At 37.9% G+C, this 27,237-nt stretch overlaps 1 long non-coding RNA gene across 2 annotated transcripts in view; it reads left to right on the forward strand.

Moving 5' to 3' along the window:
* The window catches only part of LOC134810306 (uncharacterized), a 211,630-nt gene that overhangs the window by 92,245 nt on the left and 92,148 nt on the right, over positions 1-27,237 (forward strand). Inside the window, exon 4 of one of the 2 annotated variants that reach the window (XR_010158039.1) lies at positions 142-2,263. The exons of the other annotated variant lie outside the window; for it this stretch is intronic. This is a non-coding gene — a long non-coding RNA (uncharacterized LOC134810306). Of the gene's footprint in view, positions 1-141; positions 2,264-27,237 lie in introns of those variants that run through there. 2 annotated transcript variants of the gene reach the window in all.

Below are 27,237 nucleotides of genomic sequence, written 5' to 3' on the forward strand. Positions count from 1 at the left end.
ATGAATTTAGTCACCATGAATTAACATATGCCACAGTACTAGTTTCAGTGCAGTATGATTGGGAGTGATTACATCTGTTATTGAGGTTTGTTCTCTTCAGCTGTTTGTGATATTATCCTTATTTTTGTTCTTGATCTTCAGATCTCCTTCCTCTACCTTTAGTTTGCTGCTTCTAATCTAATGGACTTGGGAGAAGCCACTTACGAGAATGGTATATAAGCCAAGAGCAAATGAACTGAAGTCTGAGGGGCTGGCTATCCAAACAACAAAAGATGGAGCATCAGATCATTCACTGAAGAGTTTCTTGCTCTTACAAGGTCTTTGCAATGATTTGAGAGAGGAAGTTGCTATATAATGCTATCTGGATGAGTTCTTTGTATTTTTACTCTGCATTTTATTATTTAGTATTTATTCTGTGTTTTGGTTATATCACAATATTTTGGTAGTTTGTAATAGAACTTCAAAAATTCAGGTTTATTTATAAGGCATATTTTAAGATGTCTAATTTTCACATATGGAAAATTTGAGGAAGATATTTGCTCAAAGCTACACATCATATTTCAAGCACAGACAAGACTAGAATTCAGACTTCCTGACCGTTAGGACTATTCAAACATTCATAATCCATCATCCATCTAGGAGTTTCAGTAAATAGGCCATAGTCTTTAAGCTGTAGAAAATTTTATTTCTAAGGCCTTCAAAATAGATTCGTGAGGTACAAAATGTTGCATTCCATTCTTTATAAAGTGATTTGATTTGACCATCCTCCCTGGTGAAATATTCTATCTTTATCATTCTTGTGGGCCCCTGTTGGGTCTTGAGTAATCAAAGGTAGGTACAATGCCTTGGCTGGTGGTCCTCTCTGATCATTAGCCTTCTCTCCAAGCAGGCTGCATCTCACTGTGCATTTGCTCTTTTTCCATTGTTACTTTAGGTTTGAGGGTCATTGTTGTTTTCATACCACAGTTGAGAAATAACAATCTTTACAAGCTTTCCAATAGTGCCATCTGTAAATTTTCAAAGGTACTATTTTTCTCAAAGGTCTTACATCCCTTGTTTTTTGCTCCTCTAGGACTTATAGACCTGTCTCCTCTCCCCAAGTCAGTGGGAAATTCTTTTTCTTGTTTATAAAGACAACGTTCTCCTTTGCTTCTTTCTAGACACTCTCCTTGTTTCTGTAATTCCCCTTTGCACTTTTGCTTTCTTTGTCAACTCTGTTTGTTCTCCTATGGGATAGATTTTAGAAACAGGGACAGAAAGTCTGGCAGGCTAATTCTGCTTTTTCTTCTTTTACTGAGCACATCTCACCTCTCCTCCACCCCAGATTTTGAAAAGTTAACTGGATAACTGCTTGAATGTGATGTGGGAATGTAAGAAATGTGTATAAACACTGGTTGCTTCAAGGAGGAGGGATTAAGGATGAGACAGAAAAAGATCATTAATATTTTCTTTATTCTCCTTTGTGATTCTTGATCTTTCATAATTAGCTTATATTATCTTTTAAATTCAAAACTCTAATAAAGAATTGGTTGAGTTTGGAAAATAGACTAGAGCTTTGCTAAAATCACTTTTTAGTTCTTTTAGTTCCAGTAGTGTTTTTTGTAGGCTGCAGTCTGTTTTCTGAACCGCAGTCTTACTTGCATATATTAGCAACAAACAAATGGAAATTGAAATGCGTAGTTCACTCACAATGGCATAGAAATAAAATATTTAGAAATAAGAAAACTGAGGGAAGGGCAGTCTTTTCAACAAATGATATAAAAAAACTCAACCATTACCTTACACATTCATAAATATTAACTTACAACAGAACCTATAATTAAATGTAAGAGCTAAAACTTTAAAGTACCTAGAAGAAGATATCAGAGAGAATCTTTGTGACTCTGAGTTAGACAAAGCATTCTTAGATAGGATACAGAAATATGAAAGAAAAAATTGATGTTAGACTTCATCAAAATTGTAAAATTTTTTATGATTTTTGAACAACACTGTTAAAAACATGAAAAGATTAGCTATAGAATGGGAAGAACTATTTATAAAATACATATTTGATAAAGGACTTATATCCAGAATATATAAAGAACTCTTACAACTCAATAGTAAGAAGACAAATCCTTGATTAAAAAAAAATCAATAGACAATTCAATAGACAAGATGTATGAATGGTCAGAAAACACACACAAAAAATGCTTAACATCATTAGTCATCAGGGAAATGCAAATTAAAACCCATTAAAATTGAGATATGCCTACACAACCACTAGAAAAGCTAAAATTAAAAAGATAGAGCATTCCAGGTGCTGACAAGGATGTAAAGCAACTAGAAGTCCCATACATTGCTGGTAGGAATGCAAAATGGTACGGTGACTTTGAAAAACAGTTTGTCAGTTTCTTATGGACTTAAACATAGAATTGACTTGCTGTAAGACCCAGCAACCTCACTCTTAGGTTAGGTAGTTTGGTGCAAAGGTAATCGCGGTTTTTGCCATTACTTTTAATGGCATTACTTTCAATACAATACTTTTTTTTTTTTTTTTTTTTTTTTTTTGAGACGGAGTCTCGCTCTGTTGCACCCAGGCTGGAGTGCAGTGGTGTGATCTCGGCTCACTACAACCTCCTCCTCCTGAGTTCAAGCGATTCTCCTGCCTCAGCCTTCCAGGTAGCTTGGATTACAGGCACATGCCACACTTTTAATGGCAAAGAACACAATGACTTTTGCATCAAACTAATATTTAGGTAAGATAAATTAAAACATATGTTCACAAAAAGCTACATATGTGAATGTTGATGATAGCAGCATCATTCACAGTAACTCCAGACTGGAAACAACCCAGTTGTCCATCTGCTGGTGAATAGCTAAACAGGTTGTAATAAATCCACGCAAGGGAACACTACTCAGCAACGTGAAAAAATGAGCAACCAATAAATGGAACAACCTTGATAAACCTCAAAAGCATTATGCTAAGTGAAAGAAGTCAGACACAAAGTATTACATACTGTGTGACTTCATGTATGTAAAATTCTAGAAAAAGCAAGAGTAGAAAAACAGAATACAGATCAGTGGTTTCCAGAGGCTAGGATGGGAGAGAGATTGACTACAAAGAGCCCAAAAGGAATTTTTTTCAGGGGATAGGATAATAGTCTATATCTTTGTGGTAGTAGTTATAGGACTATATACATGTACGTGTTTCAAATTTTATTTAACTGTGCACTGAAAAAGAGTAGACTTTACTGTATGTAGTTGTACTCAATAAACCTCTCTTAAAATATACTTGGGGCAGCGGGAGGAGGGAATTATGTCTCCCTGCTTCAGTTTCCTCATCTGTAATGTAGACCCGATAATAAAACACTGCAAGCTCTGCCTCCCGGGTTCACGCCATTGTCCTTCCTCAGCCTCTCAAGTAGCTGGGACTACAGGTGCCTGCCACCACACCAGGCTAATTTTATGTATTTTTAGTAGAGATGGGGTTTCACTGTGTTAGCCAGGATGGTCTCGATCTTCTCACCTCGTGATCCGCCCGCCTCAGCCTCCCAAAGTGCTGGGATTAGAGGCATGAGCCATTATTATTATATTCATAATCATATTAGTTATTGTATTAGTCAGGGTTCTCTAGAGGGGCAGAATAGAATAGATGTACATGTGTAGGGGAGTTTATTAGAAAAGTTGACTCACATGGTCACAAAGTGAAGTCCCACAATAGGCTGTGTGCAAGCTGAGGATCCAGGAAGCCAGTCTGAGCCCCAAAACCTCAAAAGTAGGAAAGCTGATAGTGCAGCCTTCAGTCCGTAACCGAAGGCCTGAGAGCCCCTGGCAAATCACTAGTGTAAGTCCAAGAATCCAAAAACTGAAGAACTTGGAGTCTGATTTTCCAGGGCGGGAAGAATACAGCACAGGAGAAAGATGGAGGCCAGAAGACTCAGCAAGTCGGCTCTTTCCATGACTGCTTTTATGCTGGCAGCTGATTAGATGGTGCCCACCCAGACTGAAGGTGGGTCTGCCTCTCCGAGTCCACTGATTCAAATGTTAATATCCTTTGGCAACACCCTCATAGTCACACCCAGGAACAATACTTTACATCCTTCAATCCAATCAAATTGACACTCAATATTAACCATCATAATAATTATTATTATTTATGGCTTTTCTGTGTTTTACTTATTTTACTTATTAAAGATTAGTTAACTTATTGTAGTTCCCCATAAGATTTCACTGGAAACAAAGTTTGCTGCCAACAAGCACAAAATATAAGTTTGTAACTATGATCATGGACAGGTGTTTTTATGTGTTTTGGCATTTGTGAAATGGTGGGTGGGCAAAATGTGGGAGGCTGTGCTTATCTAAAGCCTGCAGGGTCCTAGAACCCTAGTTCACTGGGCATTAAGGTTCATGGAGGCGTAGCAAGGATCTGCTTGGATTTGGAGAAAGAGTTTCTCAGTGGTTGTGTTTCACTCTTTGAAATAACATAAAAATTCCCTGGTTCTTTCTGGCTCAGAAGTAAATTTTTTCATCAGTCTAAGTTCCCTTCTTACCCCACCGTGCTCTGGATAAGACCCATTCTTCATACTTACTTTTCCCATTTACACTCTTCCAATTTTCTAACTTTCTAGAAGGACCAACTGATTCCTTTATATCCCTGCATTAATTAAGCATTAATGTGGGCAGTTTTCTGCCTATTTATTTTAAATATTTTATTTTAAAATACTTTCATGCAATTGTACTTCATTTTATTGTGCTTTGTAGTTATTGTATTATTTACAACCCCAGGTTGCCACAAACATGTACCAAGAGAATACATGTTGTTTTTCCAACATGTACTTCCAACTTCATCGGTGAATGTTGTGTGTGTTCTGACTGCTCCACCAACCAGTCATTCCCCATCTTTCTCCCTCTTATGGGGCTTCCCTTTCCCTGAGACACAACAATATTGAAATTAGGCCAATTAATAACCCTACAATGACCTCTAAGTGTTCAAGTTAAAGGGAGAGTTGCACATCTCTCACTTTAAATCAAAAGTGAGAAATGATTAATCTTAGCGAGGACGGCATGTCCAAAGCTGAGACAGCCCAAAAATTAGGCTTATATTTACACAGCCAAGCTGTAAATGCAAAGGTAAGGTTCTTTAAGGAGACTAAATGTGCTACTCTAGTGACCACACGAATGACAAGACAGCAAAATAGCCTTGTTGCTAATATACAGGAAGTTTGAGTGGTCTGGATAGAAGATCAAACCAGCTGCAACACTCCCTTAAGCCTAAGCCTAATCCACAGCAAGACACCAACTCTCTTCAGTTCTATGAAGGCTGAGGAATGTGAGGAAACTGTAGAAAAAAAGTTTGAAGCTAGTAGAGGTTGGTTCATGGACTTTATGGAAGCAATCCATCTTCATAACACAAAAGTGCAGGGTGAAGCAGCAAGTGCTAATGTAGAAGCATCAGCAAGTTCTCCACGAGATCTAGCTAAGATCATTGATTAATGTGGCTATACTAAACAACAGATTTTCAATGCAGATGAAACAGGCTTCTATTGGAAGAAGATGCCATCTAGGATTTTCATAGCTAGAGAAGAGAAGTCAGTGCCTGGCTTCAAAGCTTCAAAGGATAGGTTGACTCTCTTGGGGTCTGGTGACTTGAAGTTGAAGCCAATGCTCATTTACTATTCCAAAAATTCTAAGGCCCAGGCTGGGTGCAGTGGCTCACGACTGTAATCTCAGCACTTTGGGAGGCCGAGGCAGGTGGATCACGAGGTCAGGAGATCGAGATCATCCTGGCCAACACGGTAAAACCCTGTCTCTACTAACAATACAAAAATTAGCTGGATGTGGTGGTGCGTGCTTGTAATCCCAGATACTCAGAAGGCTGAGGCAGGAGAATGGCTTGAACCAGGGAGTCAGAGACTGTAGTGAGCTGAGATTGTACCACTGCACTCCAGCCTGGGGACAGAGCAAGACTCTGTCTACAAAAAAAAAAAAAAAACTTCTAGGGCCCTTAAGATTTATGCTATGTCTACTCTGCTTGTGCTCTCTATATGGAACAACAAAGCCTAGGGGACAGCATAACTGTTTACAGCATGGTTTACTGAATATTTTAAGCCCACTACTGATACCTACTGCTCAGAAGAAAAGATCTCTTTTGAAATATTATTGCTCTCTGACAATGTACTTGGTCACTCAAAATCCCTGATGGAGATGTACAAGGAGATTAATGTTGCTTTTATGCCTGCTAACACAATATCCATTCTGTAGCCCATGGGTTAAAGAGTAATTTTGACTTTTTAAGTTTTATTATTTCAGAAATTCATTTTATAAGACTAAAGCTGCCCTAGCTAGTGATTCCTCTGATGGATCTGGGCAAAATAAATTGAAAATATTCTGGAAAGAATTCACCATTCTAGATGCCATCAAGAACATTTATGATTCATGAGAGGAGGTTAAAAGATCAATCTTAACAGGAGTTTGATGGAAGTTGATTCCAACCTTATGGATGATTTGGTGTGGTTCAAGACTTTAGTGGAGGAAGTAACTGCAGATGTGGTGAAAATAGCAAGAGAACTAGAATTAGAAGTGGAGCCTGAAGATATGACTGAATTGCTGCCATCTAATCAACAAACTTGAACTACGAGGAGTTGCTTCTTGTGGATGAAAAAAAGTAAGTTTCTTGAGATGAAGAATCTACTGATAAAGATGCAGCAAACACTGTTGAAATGACAACAAAAGATTTAGAGTATTACATAAACTTAGTTGATAAGCAGTGGTAGGATTTGAGGGATAGACTTCAGTTTTGGAAGAAGTTCAACTGTGGTTAAAATGCTATAAAACAGCATTGCATGCTACAGAGAAATCTTTCATGAAAGGAAAAGTCCATCCATGTGGCTGGCAAACTTCATTGTCTTATTTTAAGAAATTGCTATAGCCATCCCAAGTATCTGCAGCCATCGCCTCGATCGGTCGGCAGCCATCAACATCGAGGCAGGACCCTCTATCAGCAAAAAGATTATGACTTGCTGAAGGCTTAGATAATTGTTAGTACTTTTAAGCAATATTTGAAAATTAAGGTATGTACATTATTTTTATAGATAAAATGTTATTGCATACTTAATAGACTACAGTATAGTGTAAACATAATTTTATATCCACTGGGAAAATAAAAAATTTGTGTGACTTGCTTTATTGCAATTTGTTTTATTTCAGTGATCCGGAACTGAAACTGCCATATCTCTGAGGTTTGCCTTCAGTTACAGAAAATTTGCAAAATAGTACAGAGAATGTTTACCATTCATGGAGTCTTCCCTAACATTAATATTATTATGATATAATCATAGAATTTAAGAAAACCAGGAAATTAACACTGACACAATGAAATACTGTTAATTTGTCTGAAAGCCTTATTTACATTTCACTTTTTCCCCGCTAAGTAATGTCTTCTTTTTTGATCCATGATCCTGTCCAGGATCGTACCTTGCACTTAGCTATTATGTGTCCTTAGTCTGCTCTAATCTGTGACAGTTTATCAGTCTTCCCTGTCTTTCATGACTCTGACACCTTTGAAGATTCTGGTTAGTTGTTTGGTATAATGTCCTTCAATTTGAGTTTGTCTGATGTTTTATTCAGGCTAAGATTGAGGTTATATATTTTTGTGGGGTTTTTTTTTAATTTTTATTTTTTTGAGACAGAGCCTCGCTCTGTCAGCCAGGCTGCAGTGCAGTGGTGCTATCTCAGGTCACTGAAACCTCTGCCTCCTGGGTTCAAGCGATTCTCGTGCCTCAGCCTCCCAGATAACTGGGATTACAGGTGCCTGCTACCATGCCCTGCTAATTTTTGTATTTTTATTTGCGATGTGGTTTTACCATGTTGGCCAGGCTGGTCTCAAACTCCTGAGCTCAAGTGATCCACCCGCCTTGGACTCCCAAAGTGCTGCAATTACAGGCATGAGCCACTGCGCCCAGCCTGGGGTTATATATTTTAGGACAGGAATACCATAGAAATGATGTTGTGTCCTCAGTTCATCATAGGAATGGTGTAAGATATTGGTATATCTTATTACTGATGATGTTGCCCTTGATCATTTGCTTAAGATAATGTCTGCCAAATTTATCCATTATAAAGTTACTCCTTTTTTAAGTTGCTTTTTTCCCTTTTATAATTAATATTTAGGAGAGATACTTTGAGGATTTGCAAATCTTTTGTCCTTATTATATTTTTTCCTACTAATTTCAATACGGAGAAGCATTGTTTTACCCTGATCCTTAGCCAAGTGGCTCAGAAATAAAGAAAGCATTTAGGGACTTCAAAATGTGAGTCCCCAATAATTGGATGTATAGATGTACTTTAGCATTGATTCCTTCTGAATATGCACAGGATTATTTAAGGCCAAGTGAGGAAAGGGAGTAGACTGAAAATGTGCATTGCAGGTTTCTGAAACAGCTGACTCACTCAGTCACATTCATGGCATACTTTTGACTCTTATTTCACATAGTCCCTGCTGCCACTCTGACTTACTCCACCTCCAGGCCATTTCACACTGAAGTTTGTGAGGATCTCAGCTCAGTGTCCCCAGGGTGTTTATTTCATAGTTTCTCAGAGGGAAGGCGCAGTGTGCCTACCCTGGCCTCCCACTCCAATCACAGATTCAGCTACTTCCACAGATGCCCATGTAAATCATCTTTAGTAGAACAATGAGAATCTGGGGAAAACCCCTCCTAGGGAAACGAATGTCATTTCATTAAAAAAAAAAAAACCACAATCCTTCAAATCTGGTTCATCTCACAGTCTAAATGCAAGTTCTTAATTAAAAGCCAACAGAGATTTCTAAAGTTGGAGAAAAACTGGAGCAACAACTTTTAAAATTATCCTGTGGGCTTTTTTTTCTCCTTAGTTTCTTAAAGAGAAAAAGGCTAATAACCATTCAGTGGCAAATTGCTGTTCCTTCAGAACAAGGAAGTGAATGAGAATGAAAAGTGGCATCCCAGGGGAATAGGGAGTCATCCTGTAATTAGACGGGGCACCATGTCGAGAGGCAGCAGAAAATTACTGGAATGGATCAATGAGGAATTGTCCTATTAGGCCTGAATAGTTTATTCGAATTTCAAGTTTCTGGAAGAAATTGTGTTTTCCATGGTACCTAAAACAGTGCTGAGCATAAAGTAAGAACTCACCGAATCCTTGTTTATTGATTTGAGGATTCCATAGTTCAAAGTCTCTGGCGTTTTGGTAGACTGTGATTTTTGTTTCAGCATGTCAGTGCTGAATGTTGGTGATGATAATAGGCTCTTTATATATGGGGTTGATCTTCCTCAGCACTACTGATATTTGGGACCAGATGATTCTTTGTTGTGGGGTGTTTATTGAGGGATGTTTAGCAGCGTTCCTGACTTCTATGCACTAGATGCCAGTAGCATTGCCTCAACTCATGACAATCAAATATGTCTTCAGACATTGCCAAATGTTTTTATTTCTTTATCCCAAGGTTATCCCACAGATAAATGGTAGAATTGAGGATAAGACCCAGAAGGTCTGAATCCTGGCCTTTAGTAATTGCCATACTATAACTCTACTAATTGCATCATGGACTACATTGATATGAACGAAATGTTAGAAGCATTGACATGCAGCAGCACAGTTTTTTAAAAAATTGTTTAGAATAAATTCTATGCACACACCAGTTATGCAACTTAGTGGCATGGTGACCACCTTGAAGAATCAATACATTTTGTCCATTTTGCAGGAGAACCCACTGATCATGGAGGCATGAAACAAACTGAGCAGAGGAGATTTGGTTTTGCTTCTTTCTGAGTACCAGCCGAGGTCTGGGCAGTACTGAATCCGAGTCTCTTTCCTTAATTTACATATTGCCTCCATTTTAGCAATACAGAAGGGAAATGAATAAAAACAATTATCCTCAGAGACATTCAGTCTGGTCTTGACTTGTTAAGAACGATAAAAGTCAGCAGTTAGAAGCATTTAATACAGCTGAACAAACCATAGAGTCTCAAACAGCTTCATCTGGTGCATTTCATCTCAATGGCAAATAAAAAGGAAGACTATAATTAGGGCGTGATTCTGCACAAGCTATCCAATAAAAGCTTTTAAAAATGATTGCCCTTATAGACAGCATGTAAAGAACAAAGGAATCATGAATGGTTTATTATTTGCTTATTAGTATTACTATATGATAATCTATTTTTTGCATTTTAAACCAAAATGAAATACTGAAATTTTCACATGATTTCTTAAGGATATTTTTGACACCTCATTCAAAGTATGCTGGTTTGTTGTTTTCTGAAAGTCAAATCCTCAGATTTTCAATTGATCAATAAATGTTTATTAAATCTCATGCTGTTTGCCAGATCCAGAGTACTGCACAAAATTTGGTTGGAAGATCTGAGGCTTCTCTTTCAATCTAGAAATTGAAAGTAAAGTAAGAAAAAGAGAAATCAGTGACCCTGGACCTTTAATGTGCCCACAACTCACCTGAGATCTCTTTTAAACGAGTTTCTGACTCAGCAGGTCTAGAGTAGAGCATAAGATTCTGCATTTCTGAGTTTCCAGGTGATGCTGATGTTGCTGGTCCAAGGATCACATATTGTGTGGCAAGAATGGAAATGACAGTCCTAGGATACATGATAAAAATAAGCTGAGCTCTAATTACTAAGTTCAAAGTATGTCTCCTGTATGCTCAAAAAGTTATTCTCTTCTCACCTCTGTGGTATAGCAATCACTGAGGATGTTTACGTGCCTTGTGCTTTTGCCCATTGCTGGTACTGCATGTTTTTCTTTGTGCATGAAAACTTGCCTGCATTTTGCTACACGGAGATGGGAATGGGCTTCCACTGTTGTGCACTGCTAAGACGTATCTAAGCTGTTTGGAAAGCCACTTATAATTTGACATTGGCAGATGGTCTAGATTTCCACCGGAACCTCTGTGACTCCTGTATTTTCTATTTAGGTTTTATAGTTGCCCAGAGACTCTTCAAATTAAGGTCTATGGCCTAACCCTGTGTACTAAGCACATGGTCCCTTGAGTACACTTCTAGTCACTCTCTTGATGCAGTGTGAGAAAGAAACAGGTATAAGTAGAGTCATGCTTTCTATTTCATATAAATGTGTAGAGGCCTTCCCTTTCAGGAGTTGCTCATGGCTAATTGTAACACTGTGCTTAGCTAGCAGTTTAGCACCTATACCAGCAGTGTCCAATAAATCTTACTGCAATGATGTGATTTTGTGTTTCTGTGCTGTTCATTTGGTAGCCATTAGTCACATGTGGCTATTGAGAACTTAAGATATAGCTTGTGAGACTGAAGAACTAAATTTTGAATTTTTATTATGTTTAAATTTAATTAAATAAAACTTAAATACTACCAGTGGCTAGTGGTTACCATATTGGACAGCACAGCAAGATGAAATTCTCAAAGATACATGCACTCACAGGAAAGCAGCAGGAAATGATTGGATCCAACCAAAACTAGACTACTTTTGACCTGGCTTTCTAATTTATCAAGGTCATGGAGTACCCTGGGAAAATGTCTTAGTTTCTCTGTTCATTTTTGTATCTTTCTTAGAAATATGAGAAAGAGTAGGTATTTAATTTTTACTTTTAAATACCTTTCCATTTACTTCATAAGAAATACGTAATCATTATAGAAGACTTAGAAAATATTATTATATAAAATGAAGAAAAACATTGAGAATCCCACCATCTAAAAATAACCAGAGTGAACATTTTGGTGAATAGCCTTTCAATTCTCTGTGTGTGTGTATCATAATGATCTATAAATAAGCCCATATATCTATAAATCTATACATATTACATGAAAACAATTATTATTATTACTATTATTTTGAGATGAGTTTCATTCTTGTTGCCCAGGCTGGAGTGCAATGGCACAATCTCGGCTCACTGCAACCTTTGCCTCCTGGGTTCAAGCAATTCTCCTGCCTCAGCCTTCCAAGTAGCTGGGATTACAGGTGCCCGCCACCACAGCCAGCTAATTTTTGTACTTTTAGTAGAGATGAGGTTTCACCATGTTGGCCCAGCTGGTCTCAAGCTCCTGACCTCAGTTGATCCACCCGCCTTGGCCTCCCAAAGTGGTAGGATTATAGGCATGAGCCACCGCACCCGGCTTTTTTTTTTTTTTTTTTTTTTTTTAGACAGAGTCTCGCTCTGTCACCTGGGATGGAGTGCAGTGGCACAATCAGGGCTCACTGCAGCCTTGACCTCCTGGGCTCAAGCGATCCTCCCACCTTAGCCTCCTGAGTAGCAAGGACTACACGCATGCATCACCACACCTGGCTATTTTTTAAAATTATTCGTAGACACAGGGTCTCACTTTTTTGTCCAGGCTGATCTCGAACTCCTGGCCTCAAGCAATCCTCCCACTCAGGTGTCCCCAAATGCTAGGATTACAGGCATGAGCCAGTGTGCCTGGTTAAAGACACTTACTTTAGATAGAATACTTTTGGAAACAGTCATAGTGACTTAGTGGTGGTAAACATGAACCCCAGATGTCACTGGAAAAGGAGAGATATGGTAATTTTCTTCCTTTTTCTTAGAAAAACGAATGCTTTGTTTTGTTAACTATGTCCAACCTAAGAAACTTTTTTGTAGGCATCCAAGAAATGGAGTCTATGAGTGACTGATCAAAACTCATGGGTTAACAGACGGACCCTAATCTAGAAGCCCTGGATGAGCACTTAGCCATCTGAGTTGCTGGCAGTATCACAGCCAAATAACAGATGGAAATGGTGGGAGAAAGTAGACCTAGCAAACTCCAGGATGAAGTTTTTCTTCATCATGTAGCGTTAAGTACTAAACAAGATGTTCCCTAGTTAGTAGAGTTGTTTTCCTAAATGCCCTTATGTTACTGCCTAAGCAGCCCCTGCGTTTGTTCAGGCCCACAAAGGGAAAAAATAAATTGCTTCAGGAATCAAGATGGTGATGTTTTGGATTAATTGGGTGGAGGGGAAAGTTCCTTTGCAAACTGCGCTTGGACACGTGAAATTTAAACTTTTATATCTGGTGAAATGCAAATCATTTTTAAAAAATCAAGATGACTTTCTGTGGGACAGAGAAAGGAAGAAGGCAGAGGAGGCTGCCCAGGTCAAAGAATCAACCAGAGATTCACCCAGAAAGCTTCTGCAAGAGAAGCTTTCAAAATGTAGCTCCATTTTCACTTTAGATCAGCTGCAATGTTAAGTGCTTAATCAATCTGGAAGCACTGTCATAATAACAGCCAGCAATACTGCTTTCCTTCTTTTTCTGGCTGCTTCTCAGACTCACACAAAATGACAGGTTCAAAGTTTATGAACCCTAGCAAGATGTACTCAGACTTTTCTATTCTGTGAAAGCTTTATATTGTCCTCCCTGCCACCTAAGCCAGAAGTACGAATATGGCTGCAATGAACTGATGATTCTCTTTATGAATTACCGAAGGGTTCTTCCTTCTTACATTTTCTGCTCACTTTTTGACCAGTTCTCTGAATATTTAAACTTATGACTCCTGTGATATTTTCCTTCTGGAGTACTGGCTGCACAGTGGTTCACAGCATGGGCTCTGGGGTTGTACTGCTAGATTCGAACACTGGCTTCACCATTATTTGGGCATATTTCTGTGTAGCTTTGTGTCTCAGTTTTTCCTTATGCAGCCTATTGTCCATTATTATTGTCTGTTATGGCTTGGGGATACTATGTTCCAACTCATAGAGTTGTGAGGCTGAAATTAGATAATCCTTGAAAAGTGTTCGTTATAGTGATCAGCATATTCGGTATTAAGTATCTATTAGTAAGAGTTGCACAGGCTTGCCATTTTTCCCCAAGGGAAATGACCAGGGAAATTACATGTCCAAGCTCAGAACTACTTTTTTTTATCTGGAGAATATTCATTTATGGTTTGAATGACACCTACCAAAGTCAGATTCTACACTGGTGCCCCCTGCTGCAGCATTCAATTCAGGGTATACAATGGGTGCTTGACTTAAAAACTATATATATACTTATAAATACATATAAATGTATATGTAAATGTATAAATATAAAACTATATATACACATATACATACATATATCTCACTTATGTAGCATTCACTATGGGTCAGGTATTCTAAATACTTAAAATATTGAATCATTTAATTTTCACATTAACTTCCATGAAGTATTACTATTGTCATTGTCATTTTACAGATAAGAAAATGGAGACACAGGCTAAGTAGCTTTGGGGTCACAGAGCTAAGTACATGACAAAGCTGGGATTTGCACTCAGAAAGTATGGCTCAAGAATTTGTGCTTTGATCCACTACACTATGCTGCCTTCAATTTATCCATATATGTTCCCATTATCTCACTATTATGTATGTGTGAGTATAAATATATATATATATATAGTCTACATATATTTCTCTTTACAGTCTTCATTTTCTTCTCAATCTGGAAATCAAACAAGCAAATGTAAAAGAAATATTTCTCTTTAAAGTTCTTTTCTTACCTCTCTTCTCTCCCCTCCCCTATTCTCTTGCCACCCTATCACTTCATCTCTCAGGCCATTCCATTATATAAGTTCCATTATGGGCTGCTGCTGTCACATGCTGGATACAGTATAATTCAACATGACACATGGTGAGCAGAGATGTGTAGAAATACCTGAAACTATTAGAGCCAAACAGCTTTCTGTTAAAGTTTTTTACTGCCGCATAAATATTCTTCTAGCTGGCTGGAGTCTCTGAGTATAAATACTTCATTAGAGACTATATCCATGGCAATAGCATGGCCCTCTGGGTCTTGCCTAGGAGACCAAGAAAATGCCAGGGTCTGGTGACATCTGGTTTCTTTGTATTTAAAAGGCCTTCTCTAGTTTCCAAAGTACAGGGGCATTATTAACACAGTCCATTTGGCTTATTACATCCCTAGAAGAAATCCCAACACCTCTGTGGACAGATGTAAAAATCAGTTAGGCAACTTGTATTTATTAAGTACTTACTATGTGTCGAACCTGTGCAGGCACTATAATAGAAATAGGTAAGCATTAAAAACCACAGCTCATTATCACTGAATATTCAAGCATTCTCATACGAGCTCTCTAAAGTGTTAACTGGATTTGAACTAGGTGGGGGGGTTTCTTTCATCTGAAGATAGGACATTTACCTTCCACAAAGATTTCTGAAAGAAAAATTAATTATTATTTATTTCCACCTGACCAGTTCTTGCCTTCTAGAATACCCAACTACAACTCCAAAATGCAGACAGAAAAAGACTTTCCTGGCTATCTCTTTTATAATATTTTCTGACGGGGCCAAGCTCATCCCCAACCACTCCAGGTGGCTGACAACACCATACTCCTGATAACATAGAGATTATTATTTTCCCAGGAGGGATGACTTAGGAGGAAGGATGGGGGTCAGACCATTCAGGCCCAGCAAGACTGTATCATCAGCTTGTCCACAGACTTGCCAGATTCATTCATCCCTGTGCTCTGTCTGCCCCAGGCTATGCCACTCCAGAAACATGGGAACAGAGTGGCAGCATACAAGGTGGGCACTGCATGCGGGCAAATGAGGCATATCCTCAGCCCTGCATAGATATGAGAAGGGCACGCATCTGCTTTCTCCGATCCACAGATCAGAAAATTAAGGTCAGCGTCTCTTTAGTCTAAACAATATCTCAGTGAGATGAGGGGGAAAGGAGGCAGTCAGCCTTATCACCATTTCACAGGCTAGAGAGTTGAGACCGAGTGAAGGCCACACCTCCGGAGGGAAAGATAATGTGAAGGCTCTCTCCACTGACATGTCACATGCTTTCTACTTGACTGGGCTTCCCTAAACTTGGGTAATTTTCAGCATCACCCATGGGCAAGGGTTAAACACATGGATTCCAAGGCTCATCTATCCCTCAGAGATTCTGATTAAGTAAGTCTGGGTACCAGTAATCCATATTTTTAATAAACTTCCCACATGATTCTAAAGATTGGCTATGCACTAAACTGCACGACTTTCCTTCTTTTTCCATAACTGACATGAGATAGGGGGAAAAAGTTTATATTTGGCACTGATTGAAACTATAGTCAGACAGGTATTATTTGCCCTGTTGTATGAGATTCTACTGGGTCTTAAGCAAAGGATATCTCTTGAAAGAACAACTTTTCTGAGGTAAGGTCAAGCCAGTTCTAAACAGCTAACACAGGCCCTGCCAATGTGTGATCAGAGGAATACAACATGAGGCTTTCATCCACCAAATGTATATATATTATGGTCATAGAAATGCCACGCTATTTTGTTTGCTGTGTATGCTCTCTGGGTTATGTTCCATGAGGTTTTGAAGTTTCTGGGAGACTTCAGTGTGAAAGGTAAGCCAAATTCATCTCACGAGGGGTATCCTTTGGCTACGGAATGTCTCAGTCGCATAGGGATTTGGTCTATTCTGTTTTCAGGGAGTTCTGTGGAAACAGCACACAGTTGTCAGGTTTTGCATGAAGTCACATTGGCGATGGCGTCTTGCTCCCACTCTGGTGTTAGATCAGGTCGGGAGGAAATTGCCAAATTTTATTTCAGTAAATAAACTACATAAAAGGATAAGAATTATCAGAAATGAAGCTGAATGAACTCCTTTTCTGATATTCCCCAGTTAATTTAATAAATCACCAATCAAACATTAGCCACAACAAGGAATAGGAATAGTGTGGGTAACTGAAACCCACACAAAGTTGCTACTCTTATCATTTTTCCTTCAAATTCATGAGAGCCCAGTCTAGTGAATAGAAAATCAAATAAACTGATTTAAATTCTTCTCTTTTTCTTCCCCTGTCTACCTTCCTGAGAAGGTACTCCATTTAAAAACGTATTTATTTGAAAGGGGAAGAGGGTGGGATAGAATTTTATTGTCCACGTGGAAATGGGGAAAAATTCGATTATACTTATGCAGTAATCTTTACAGATGATTCCAAGATCCACATGGACATATTGACATATTTGATCATCCCAGGAGCTTTCTGAAAGATTAACATTGCTAGGTGCATATAAAACTGCAATAATATTTTTAGGTGAAGAGAAGTTCAAATACATGGTTAATTCAGTTTTGCTGTGCATATACGTAGACATGTGTGTAAGATTTTGCAAAAAGTTTAAAGCTAAATACCTGAGATAGAATGTTAGTTATTTGCCTGTGTATGTCTTATGGAAGGTCCTGTGTGTGTATAGAAGTTGCTCACTATTTCTAATCAGCACAGAGATGTCCCAGAGCTGGATGCCTCCCTTCAGTGGCTAGTTCTATGCTTAGGTTGTGGTGACAATAAAATGGGTTTAGCCTCTGCCCTGTCTCACCACATGAATTAGGGAAAGAACGCAGAGTAATAATGGGGTGAGCTCAACTCTGAGTGAATTTTTATTTTATTGTATATTTTGCTTCGCTCCTAAAGCCACAGTCAAAATGATATTTTTTCTCCAGTTTGTCTCACTATTCTTTAAAAATAAATTTTTATCAGCTTCCTAATTTTCACTGCTCAGGAAGACTTTTCTAATTCATTTTCTAACTAACTCTCAGGAGTTGGCAGTGGTTTTGTTAACAATTAGCTTCCAAATAGTATTAATCACTACACCAAATTCCTCTTACTATAAACCTCTGGAAACTATTGCTTTAAATGTATGATGCCTTCCTTTCTTACTTTTCACTCAGCAGATCCTAGATGCCACATTTTAATAGTCAATAAATATACGTAAGGAAAGTTTGGAGGTTGGAACAAAATTTTCTTTAAGAATGTTTCTCTGTTGGGCTTAGCAGCATAAAGCATTTGAAAATGCATTGTACTAACATTATTGGAGGTGCAAAATGGTAATCAGAAGACTTAATCTCACACATTAGTAGAGACCCTTTGAAGTACTTTTCACTGGATCTGCAGTTTTTAAAAGATAAGGTTTATTTTTATAATATAAATACATGTTTACTCTTCCTCTTCTACCACCAAAGCCAACACAATTTCTTATAAGCTTGGATTTCTCAAGTATTCATGATTCCTTCTTACATCTGCTTCCTTCTCCTTTTACCTCTAAATGCACTTCATCTTCTGGCTACCTCTTCTCCAGACTTTGACAGACTTCTGCATTTATACTGTCTTTATCCCCATGATCATGCAAATTTTTAAATCCTAGAGACTTCCTTTCAACAAAGTCACATAAATGCTTTTTTTGCAACTAGCTTTACCCCACTCCTCTTCTTTCTCTCTCCTAGTTTTGGAGAGCTGGCTCAAATTGGATATAGTATATATAGAGAGACTAGTTGTTCCTATTACTCTTTCTCCCCAAACAGTTATTCAAAGAATTAATAGGTGTTATCTCCTTTCTTTCAAGAATGTTTGTTTGGATATGTAGTTTGGCATGTAAGTATGGTATGAAAGACACACCTAAAGAAAACTTTGCTACATTCTGATTATTCCATTTTCTGCAACCTCTCAAAGGTTTTAATAATCTGTCCTCAGCCTTCTTCAATGTAAACTTCTTCTCCCTTGGTAAGTCCATGTATCTGAGGCTCCAGTCAGTATCTCCAACCCAGAAAGAGGGTGATTCAACAAATTTTAGTACTGAATACCAGCTGTGTTCCAGGCACTGCAATGAAGCTATAGATATAGCAATGAAACAAATATGAAACTCCAGTTCTCATGAAGCCTACATTTTTAGGTGAAAGAGATTAACAGACAAAGAAAGGGGAAGTAATGATGAATGCAATGGAGAATGTAAAGTGGGGTAAGTTGATAGGAAGTGACAGTGGTGCTTTCTTTTTATGAGGTGGTGAAGGAAGCCTTCTCTGATAACACTAGAGCAGAGACCTGAAGAACATAAGGAGGAAAGCAGGCCATGTGGCTATGGGTGGTATGATGTTCCAGGCAGAAGGAAGAGCAGGTGGCAAAGCCCCAAGGCAGGAGAGGACTGAGGAGGTCCTAAGAAGAGCAGAGAAACTGGTATGTCAGGAAGGAATTGAACAAGGGAAGGAAAGGTGGGAGGAGAGTTGGAGAGGAAGCAGAGAGACGAAATCTTAGGGCTGTGAACAACGATGAAGACTTTGGATTTTATAGTGAGTGAGACTGGAACATTTTAAGCAAACAAGGGACATAATCTGACTTGTTCAAAAAGTATCATTGATGTGTGAATTATAGACTATTGAGAATAACGGAAGCAGGACAACCCATTAGGAAGACACAGTATTAGTTCAGATGAGAGACGATTATGTCTTGCGCTGGAATGGTAGTTGCAATAGCAGTGAGAGGGAGCCAGATTTAAAATATATGTTGAAAGTGAAGCCAACAGAATTTGCTATAGGAGAGTTATCTAGGATGCTGCAAATGTTTAACACAGAGAAGTGAGATTGACAATATTTGGGGGTGGTTCAGTTTGTTTTTTTTAAAATTAACTTTAGTTTTTAGAGAAGTTTTGGGTTCATAGCAAAATTGAGCAGAAAGTCCAGAAAGTTTGCATATACCGCCTGTCTCTACATACAAAAAACCTCTCACTATGGACATCTCATAGCAAAGTGGTACAGTTGTTACAATTGATGAACCTACATTAACATATCATTATCACCCAAAGTTCATTGTTTATGCTAGGGTTCATCCTTGGTGTTGTACATTCTGTGGCTTTGAACAATATATAATGACATGTATTCATAATTGTCATATTGTTACCTGGTGTAATGCTTGTGTAACATAACTAAATTTCTACCCTGCTGTAACTCTGTTTGTCTTTAAGAAACAGGAAACCTGCAATAAAAAGTTCCCCTGTAACCAGACCAACTGAGACTGCTTAGAGTCAAGATAGCTGACTGAACAGCTTCAAAAAGACTTCAGGCCTCATTATAATCTCCTTTCCATGCTAAATGACACTACCACCAGTGCCATGACAGTTGACAATCTCCATGACAATAATTGGAAGCAGTAATAAAAGGACAGAAAGGATGGCAACACTCCAGTTCCAGAAAGTTTCCTGCCCATTTCAAGAGAATACATCATGAATATTCTTCCCTTGCTTTTTTTTTTTTTTTTTTTTCTGAGACGGAGTCTTGCTTGTTGCCCAGGCTGGAGTGCAATGGCGTGATCTCGGCTCACTGCAACCTCCGCCTCCAGGGTTGAAGCAATTCTCCCACCTCAGCCTCCTGAGTAGCTGGGACTACAGGCGTGTGCCACCACACCTGGCTAATTTTTGTATTTTTAGTAGAGACAGGGTTTTACCACATTGGCCAGACTGCTCTCGAACTCCTGACCTCAAGTGATCCGCCCATCTCGGTCTCCCAAAGTGCTGGGATTACAGGCATGAGCCACTGTGCCCGGCATTCCCTTGCTTTTAATGTCCCACTTCTTCATTAGAGAAACTATATTTTAACTTCCTCACCCTTCACTAGTAGAGAAGTTGATTTGTGAGCTAAGCTCCCACTTCTCCATTCCATGGCCATGAAATAAAGCCTGCACTGCTTGACACTTTTGGTTTTGCATATTGGCTCCATGGCACCAAACAGGCAAGGACCCCATTTTTTTGGTGGGGGCAGCTTTGTTGGTAACAATTTCATCCAGAATAGTTTCACTACCTAAAACATCCTCAATGCTCTACTTTTTTCCCCCAAACCCCGTGCAACCACTGATTCTTTTACCGTCTCCATAGTTTTGCCTTTTCCAGAATGTCATATAGTTGAAATAATGAGTGTGTAGCCTTTTCAGATTGACTTCTTTCATTTACTAGTATGCATTTAAATGTCATCCATGTGTTTTCATGGCTTGATAACTTATTTTTTTTTAACCATCAAATAATATCCCATTGTTTGGATATACCATAGTTTATCCATTCACCAAAGGACATCTTGGTTACTTCCAAGTTTTGGCAGTTTGGAATAAAGCTGTCATAAATATCTGAGTGCAGGTTTTTATGTGGATATAAGTTTTCAACTCACTTGGGTAAATACCAAAGAGAGAAATTTCAATTTCTGGATCATATGGTAAGAGTCTATTTAATTTTGTAAGACACTACCCAACTGTCTTCCAAAGTGGCTATACTATTTTTGCCTTCCCACCAGCAACAATAGAGAATTCCTGTTTCTCAACATCATTTTCAGCTTGTGATGTTGTCAGTGTTTTGCATTTTACCTGTTTGAATTAATGGGCATGTAGCGATATCTCGTCATTTTTCAGTTAGGTTGTTCACTTAAGACCCAACACTTAAGACTGTATTTTGGATAATAGTCCTTTATCAGACATGTTTTATGAAAATGTTTTTTCCCATCTGTGTCTTGTCTTCACATTCTCTTGACATTTCTTTTTGTAGAGCAGAAGTTGTTCATTTTAATGAAGTGCAGCTTTAAAATTATTTCTTTCATGGATCATGACTTTGGTGATATATCTAAAATGTCATTCCAATACCCAAGGTCATCTAGGTTTTTATCCTATTGTCTCTTAAAAGTTTGGGTTTTTAGAAGTTAATTTTGAGATACCTACGAGATATTCAATTTAAAGTTCAATATATGAATCTCGAGTACAGTAGAAGTCAACCATGGACATAAAAATTTATGGATACTCAATATGAAATTGATCATTAAAGCCATGCAACTGGGTTGATCATCTAGACATAGATAAAGAAAAGGTCAAAGGAATGAGCTCTTGGGCCCCCAAATATTTCATTTAGAGGTTGGAAAGATAAGGAAAAACTAGTTAAGGGAACAGAGAATAATAATCAATTAAGTAAAAATAGAAGCAAGAAAAAATATTGTCCCAGAAGCCAAGTGAAGAAAGTGTCTCAAGATGCAGGGATGATTAAGTGTATCAAATCATGCTGATAAATTAAATTAGATAAGGGCTGAGAAATGACCATTGGATTTGGCAACATAAAAGCCATCGATGTCATTAGCAAGAATTATTTCAGTAGAGCAATAGGAAAGGAAATTCTAATGGAGTAGGTTGAGAGAGAACAGAAGGAGAGAATGTCTAAACAAAATTGTCAAGGATTCTTGCTGTAAAGAAGAGATTAATGACATGGTTGTGAAGTACAGGGAGATTGTTTTAAAGATAAAACATATTAAAGAATACTGTCTGTTGAGGGGGATAATCTAAAACAGAGAGAAAAACTGATCACACAGGAGAGATAGGAGACATTGCCAGAGCAATGTAGGTGAGAAGGGACCAGATCTAGTGTACTGTACAGGGATTGATGCTAGAAAACAGCATAGAATAAATATAATGATAATAATCCATTTAACAGGAGGGAAGGCATAGATAATGGGTGCTGATATAGCTGGGTCAGTAGATTTGTTGTTGAGAATATATGAAAGGGGGTATTTATTCTTGAATTTTCCAAAGACACCTAACATATAATATCATGAACACAACTTATCATTCTGGTCCCATCCCGAGTAGCCAATGATATTTCTGCTAAAAACACTACTGTTTTACCAATCCCTAAAACAGTCAATTTTTATTGCTGTTTCTTATTTATTATTATTCTGTCACCTCATAATTTCCATACCTGTCCCCACCTTAACATTTGTGGAGCTACAATTCCATGTCAGTGAGGTCATGTGACTTAAGTATGTATTTATTTTAAAACTTTTTAATTCCTCTTTGAGTTATAAGATCTACTATTAAAGACTTTTATTCTTCATCATTTGTTAAGTTTCTTGGCATTAACTAACATGTGTCCTCTTGAACTAAAATTTTTTTCTTGCTTTTTGAGGTAGGTTTATGAGGATTACCATTATTCTACCATTATTTCTAGTGTTTCTCTTTTCAAGCCACTTTAAATTGTCTTTTTGTTTTATTACTGTGAATTTTTTTTTGGTAAGGAGTCCTTACCTTTCAGTTTTCTTTACTACCTCCTGTACTTTGTTTGCATACACTTTTCTCAGTTCCTCTTTTCGGTTTATGCCTTGTTTGCTTATACTTTCCTATCTACTTTATTTCATTAAACACTCAGTAGCTGAGAATATTTGTTTTGTTTGGTATAGCCTTCATCTTATCTCCTACCAATGAATATTTTTTATATCATATTTTAACATATGAATACCTCTCTGATATCTTGAGAGTAAAGCTTTGATTATTCTTTTTATCATAGTTTTCATTTTTTCTTTTTCTAACAGGACTTGGCTTATTCATCTTTTATTTATTTAATATTTCAGGGATTTTGAGACATTAATATCAGTTATCACCATAGCATGATTAGCAAAGATGCTATCTTTCATTTTGTATTATACAAATTTTGTATTACACAAATTCTCTTACACATAAATCATATCACTTATAACTGGCCCACTTCTCTCTTTTTGTCATTTAATTTTTTCAGACTTAGTGTAATGCACACAAAACAGTCATAACAGATTTACTTATTATCTCAATGTGGTTGCCCAGACTGAACTCACATCTGGGATAACAAAGCTTTTTATAATGGTGGCATTTAGAGTTAGAAATAAATAACCATAGAGAAAAGCATTTGAGTAACTTGTGCTCAATTTTGAAGATTATTTTTCCTACCTAAGTCATGAGAGTCAGTAATACTCTTCTAAACCAGTACAATATGGAAGAAATTAACAAAGGAAATTAACAAACCCAACAAAGTATTCATGCCTTCTATACTTGATGTATAACATCAACTTCCAAAATAACAAATAGAATTTTATAAACAGAAACAGAACAGTAGAAACACAAGAGATAAACTTATGTGGCTACAGCCACAAAAACTGTATAATTGAACAATTATAGAGCTCATTACTATAAGCATATCAGCATTGATATCTGGAATTAATGAGTGTTGTATGAAATAGGAAGGACCAAGACTGAAGTCATATTTTAACAACAGCTGACAATTCTGGCCAAACATTTCTTGTAGATATTTTCTTGCTGAGGGGTATGTGCTTACAGTTGTATATTACTCACAAGTACTGTTGAGTAGAGTTACATTTAATTATATCATCTAGTATGTAATTCTTTTTATAGTATATGTTCAGTTTTCCTTAATGGCTTCTTCCTTAAAAAATGGCTTTAAGATTAGCAGCAGAACAGGAACTGATTGAACATTTACTATTATTTCCCTTATTGGGTAGTTTGGATAGGCCAGATCTTACCTTATGTCTAAAAGTATGTTTAATCCATATTTCGTTATACATCAATAAGATTACTTTTCTTATTCTTCTTATTCTTTTTTTTTTTTTTTTTTTTTTTTGAGATGGAGTTTCACTCTTTTTGCCCAGGCTGGAGTGCAATGGCATGATCTTGGCTCACTGCAAACTCCACCTCCCGGGTTAAAGGGATTCTCCTGCCTCAGCCTCCCGAGTAGCTGGGATTGCAGGCATGCGCCACCACACCCAGCTAATTTTGTATTTTTAGTAGAGACGGGGTTTCTCCATGTTGGTCAGGCTGGTGTTGAACACCTGACCTCAGGTGATCCGCCCGCCTCTGCCTCCCAAAGTGCCGAGATTACAGGCGTGAGCCACCACGCCTGCCTGTTTTCTTATTCTTCTTATCCTGAACTTTACAACGCTAATATTTAGTTAAGATGGACTTTCAACATCATCCTTCTTGTCTGCAGTACTTATGCCATATAGATTTGTATGCAATGTGTCACTTTTGATTTATAGTCTTATTTTTTAATCTCAAATTAAATTGATTTTTTCACCTCACAGTGCCATATCCTGTCTTTCAGGCTTCTCCAGCTTATGCTACTTTATTTTTTTAATTTTTAAATTTTTATTATTTATTTATTTATTTTTGAGATGGAGTCTTGCTCTGTCACCCAGGCTAGAGTGCAGTGGCGTGATCTTGGCTCGCTGCAACCTCCGCCTCTCGGGTTCAAGCAATTCTCCCGCCTCACCCTCCCAAGTAGCTGGGATTACAGGCACACACCACCATGCCCGGCTAGTTTTTGTAATTTTTTTAGTGGAGACAGGGTTTCACCCATGTTGGCCAGGCTGGTCTCGAACCCCTGACCTTGTGATCCGCCTGCATTGGCCTCCCAAATTGCTGGGATTACAGGTGTGAGCCACCGTGCCCAGCTTGCTACTTTCATTATGTCTACTCTTTACCTAGTGATATCCCCATGTTTTTGAAAATGTATTTATTTTATCTTGAGGCCTTCCTTCTTCTCAGACCCTCATGATTCTACCTAAAGCAAAACAAAACCTTAAAAAACCCACCTTTCTTATCTCTTTCCCCTTCTAAAACTTTGGCTCCATATATACAGAACCTGTTTTAATTTGTCTTTGCTTTCATTTTTGTCTATTAATTTCTCTGAATGCTTTATTTCTTTCCTGTCAAGAACTAAACCACTTCTTTTGAAGGGTTTGTTCTCTTCTTTCTTTCTTCTGCAAGAACCACCCTTTCCTTGATGTCTGCTCACTGCTTTTGTCATCTATCTCAAGCGTTTCTGTGTTCCTCACAATACGGGGTTTCTACACAAAGTAGGTTCTTTAAATCTACTTTGGCCAAAATCTAAGCTGAGGAGACTTTTAAACAGCTTTTCCTCTGCATACTGGATACCAGCCAAGATTTGCTAGCCGCCTTTTGCCATTACACTGCATTGCATAGATGGCATCACAAAAAGTGTGTTCAGTTCTCTCATTGACCAAATCGCTATAGGCATTTTGTTCTCTGTATTTAAAACTTTTGTCTGGCTGCATAGTGCTTGCAAAAAGGCCACTGCTTTAGTACACCAGCTTCCATAACAGGTGCCACAGAGAACTAGAGGTTCATGAAGCTGCTTCAAGGGCCACTGCAGGATGTAGGAAAGGCTGAGGGCACAGCCCAGAACCTCTGCCTCTAGCTCTAATGTGAATGCCTCCTACATGTTAGCATTCTATATAAGTTTCATATTTGAAAAAAAGTTTTACAGATGAAAATATAAGCTTGAAAACAGTTGGTACAGTGAAGAAGAATTGGCCAGGAAGCCAGAAGGTTCTACACCTACCCCCTGGGCAAACTTGAATACTCTCATCTGTAAAGTGGAGATGTTATAACTCATTTAACTCACTTAGAGTTGGAAGGATCACATGAAATAGTGTAAGAATGCATGACTGTCAGAAAAAATTAAATGTGTGAAAGAAATCTCTGTATATCAAGATTTATGCATCTCAAAAAATAATGTTTCATAAAAAAGGCAAGTTGTAGAATGGTAGATACAGTGTGACAACATTTGTAATAATTTAAAACAAATACTGAATAATACCTATTATTGCTAGAGGATTAGCAGTGGGCATTAGGACACAATGGACTTGAGAATGATATGTAAACCTTTTTTTTTTCTTTTTAAAGAAGCAATTAAGTCAAATGTTAACAATAATTGTACTGGTTATGTTATCATATACTTTCTATTTGTTTTTAAGATACCCCTCTTCTCCCAAATCTTTAAATACTATTTAACTGTGTTCATGGCATTTTATTAAGTGATTTCTTCATCAACATTTATATCTTCTCTTCATTAGTCCCTGAAAGTGTGTCTGTGCTTAAATGAAAAGTTCAAGGGGAAGAGAAATTGATGGTTGCTTTTCTGGCATGGTTTATATATGGAATATATTTAAACTAGTTTATACCTTCTCTTCTACTCATTATTTTATTCCTATAAAAAGTGAAGGAAAGCTAGAACTCTGGGTGGTATCATCAATTATTTTTTCAACTATCTCATCTCTTTTCTCTGCTCAGAAACAAATCTCCAACATAAATTATTCTTTCACTGCCAATTTGGAAAACACATCAAACTTCCTCCTTTCCAGGCTTGGATGCCTGCAAATCAACCTTTTGAATCAATGTCAGTTGAATTACTAATCAGGGATTCCTCTGCTATCTACCAGGATGCTGAGCATTGATCTTCTCTCAAAGGGTCCTGCTGCTTCCCTCCCTTCATGGAAATGGCAAGTATCCAAGATTACTTGTTTTTCCTCCTCTTTCTTCTTCAATTCCTAACCTGGAAGGACACAATAATATCTAAAAAGCCAGCTGCAGAGGTGTGCACCTGTAGTCCTAGCTACTCAGGAGGTTGAGGCGGGAGGATCACCTGAGCTCAGGAGTTGAAGTGCAGCCTGGGCAACATCCCCACCTTGAAAGAAAAACTGGAACGTGGGAGGAAGGAAGGAAGGAAGGAAGGAGGGAAGGAGGGAAAGAAGGAAGGAAGGAAGGAAGGAAGGAAGGAAGGAAGGAAGGAAGGAAGGAAGGAAGGAAGGAAGGAAAGTATCTACTATTTCCCTTGCTCTTTAAATCTTCCCAGTATTTTCTTTCTTTTCTCTCTTCTTTGGCACTGCTCTGACTTATT

The sequence above is a fragment of the Pan troglodytes genome, chromosome 5 (genome assembly GCF_028858775.2).
Source record: "Pan troglodytes isolate AG18354 chromosome 5, NHGRI_mPanTro3-v2.0_pri, whole genome shotgun sequence".
NCBI classification, from domain to species: Eukaryota; Metazoa; Chordata; class Mammalia; order Primates; family Hominidae; genus Pan; species Pan troglodytes.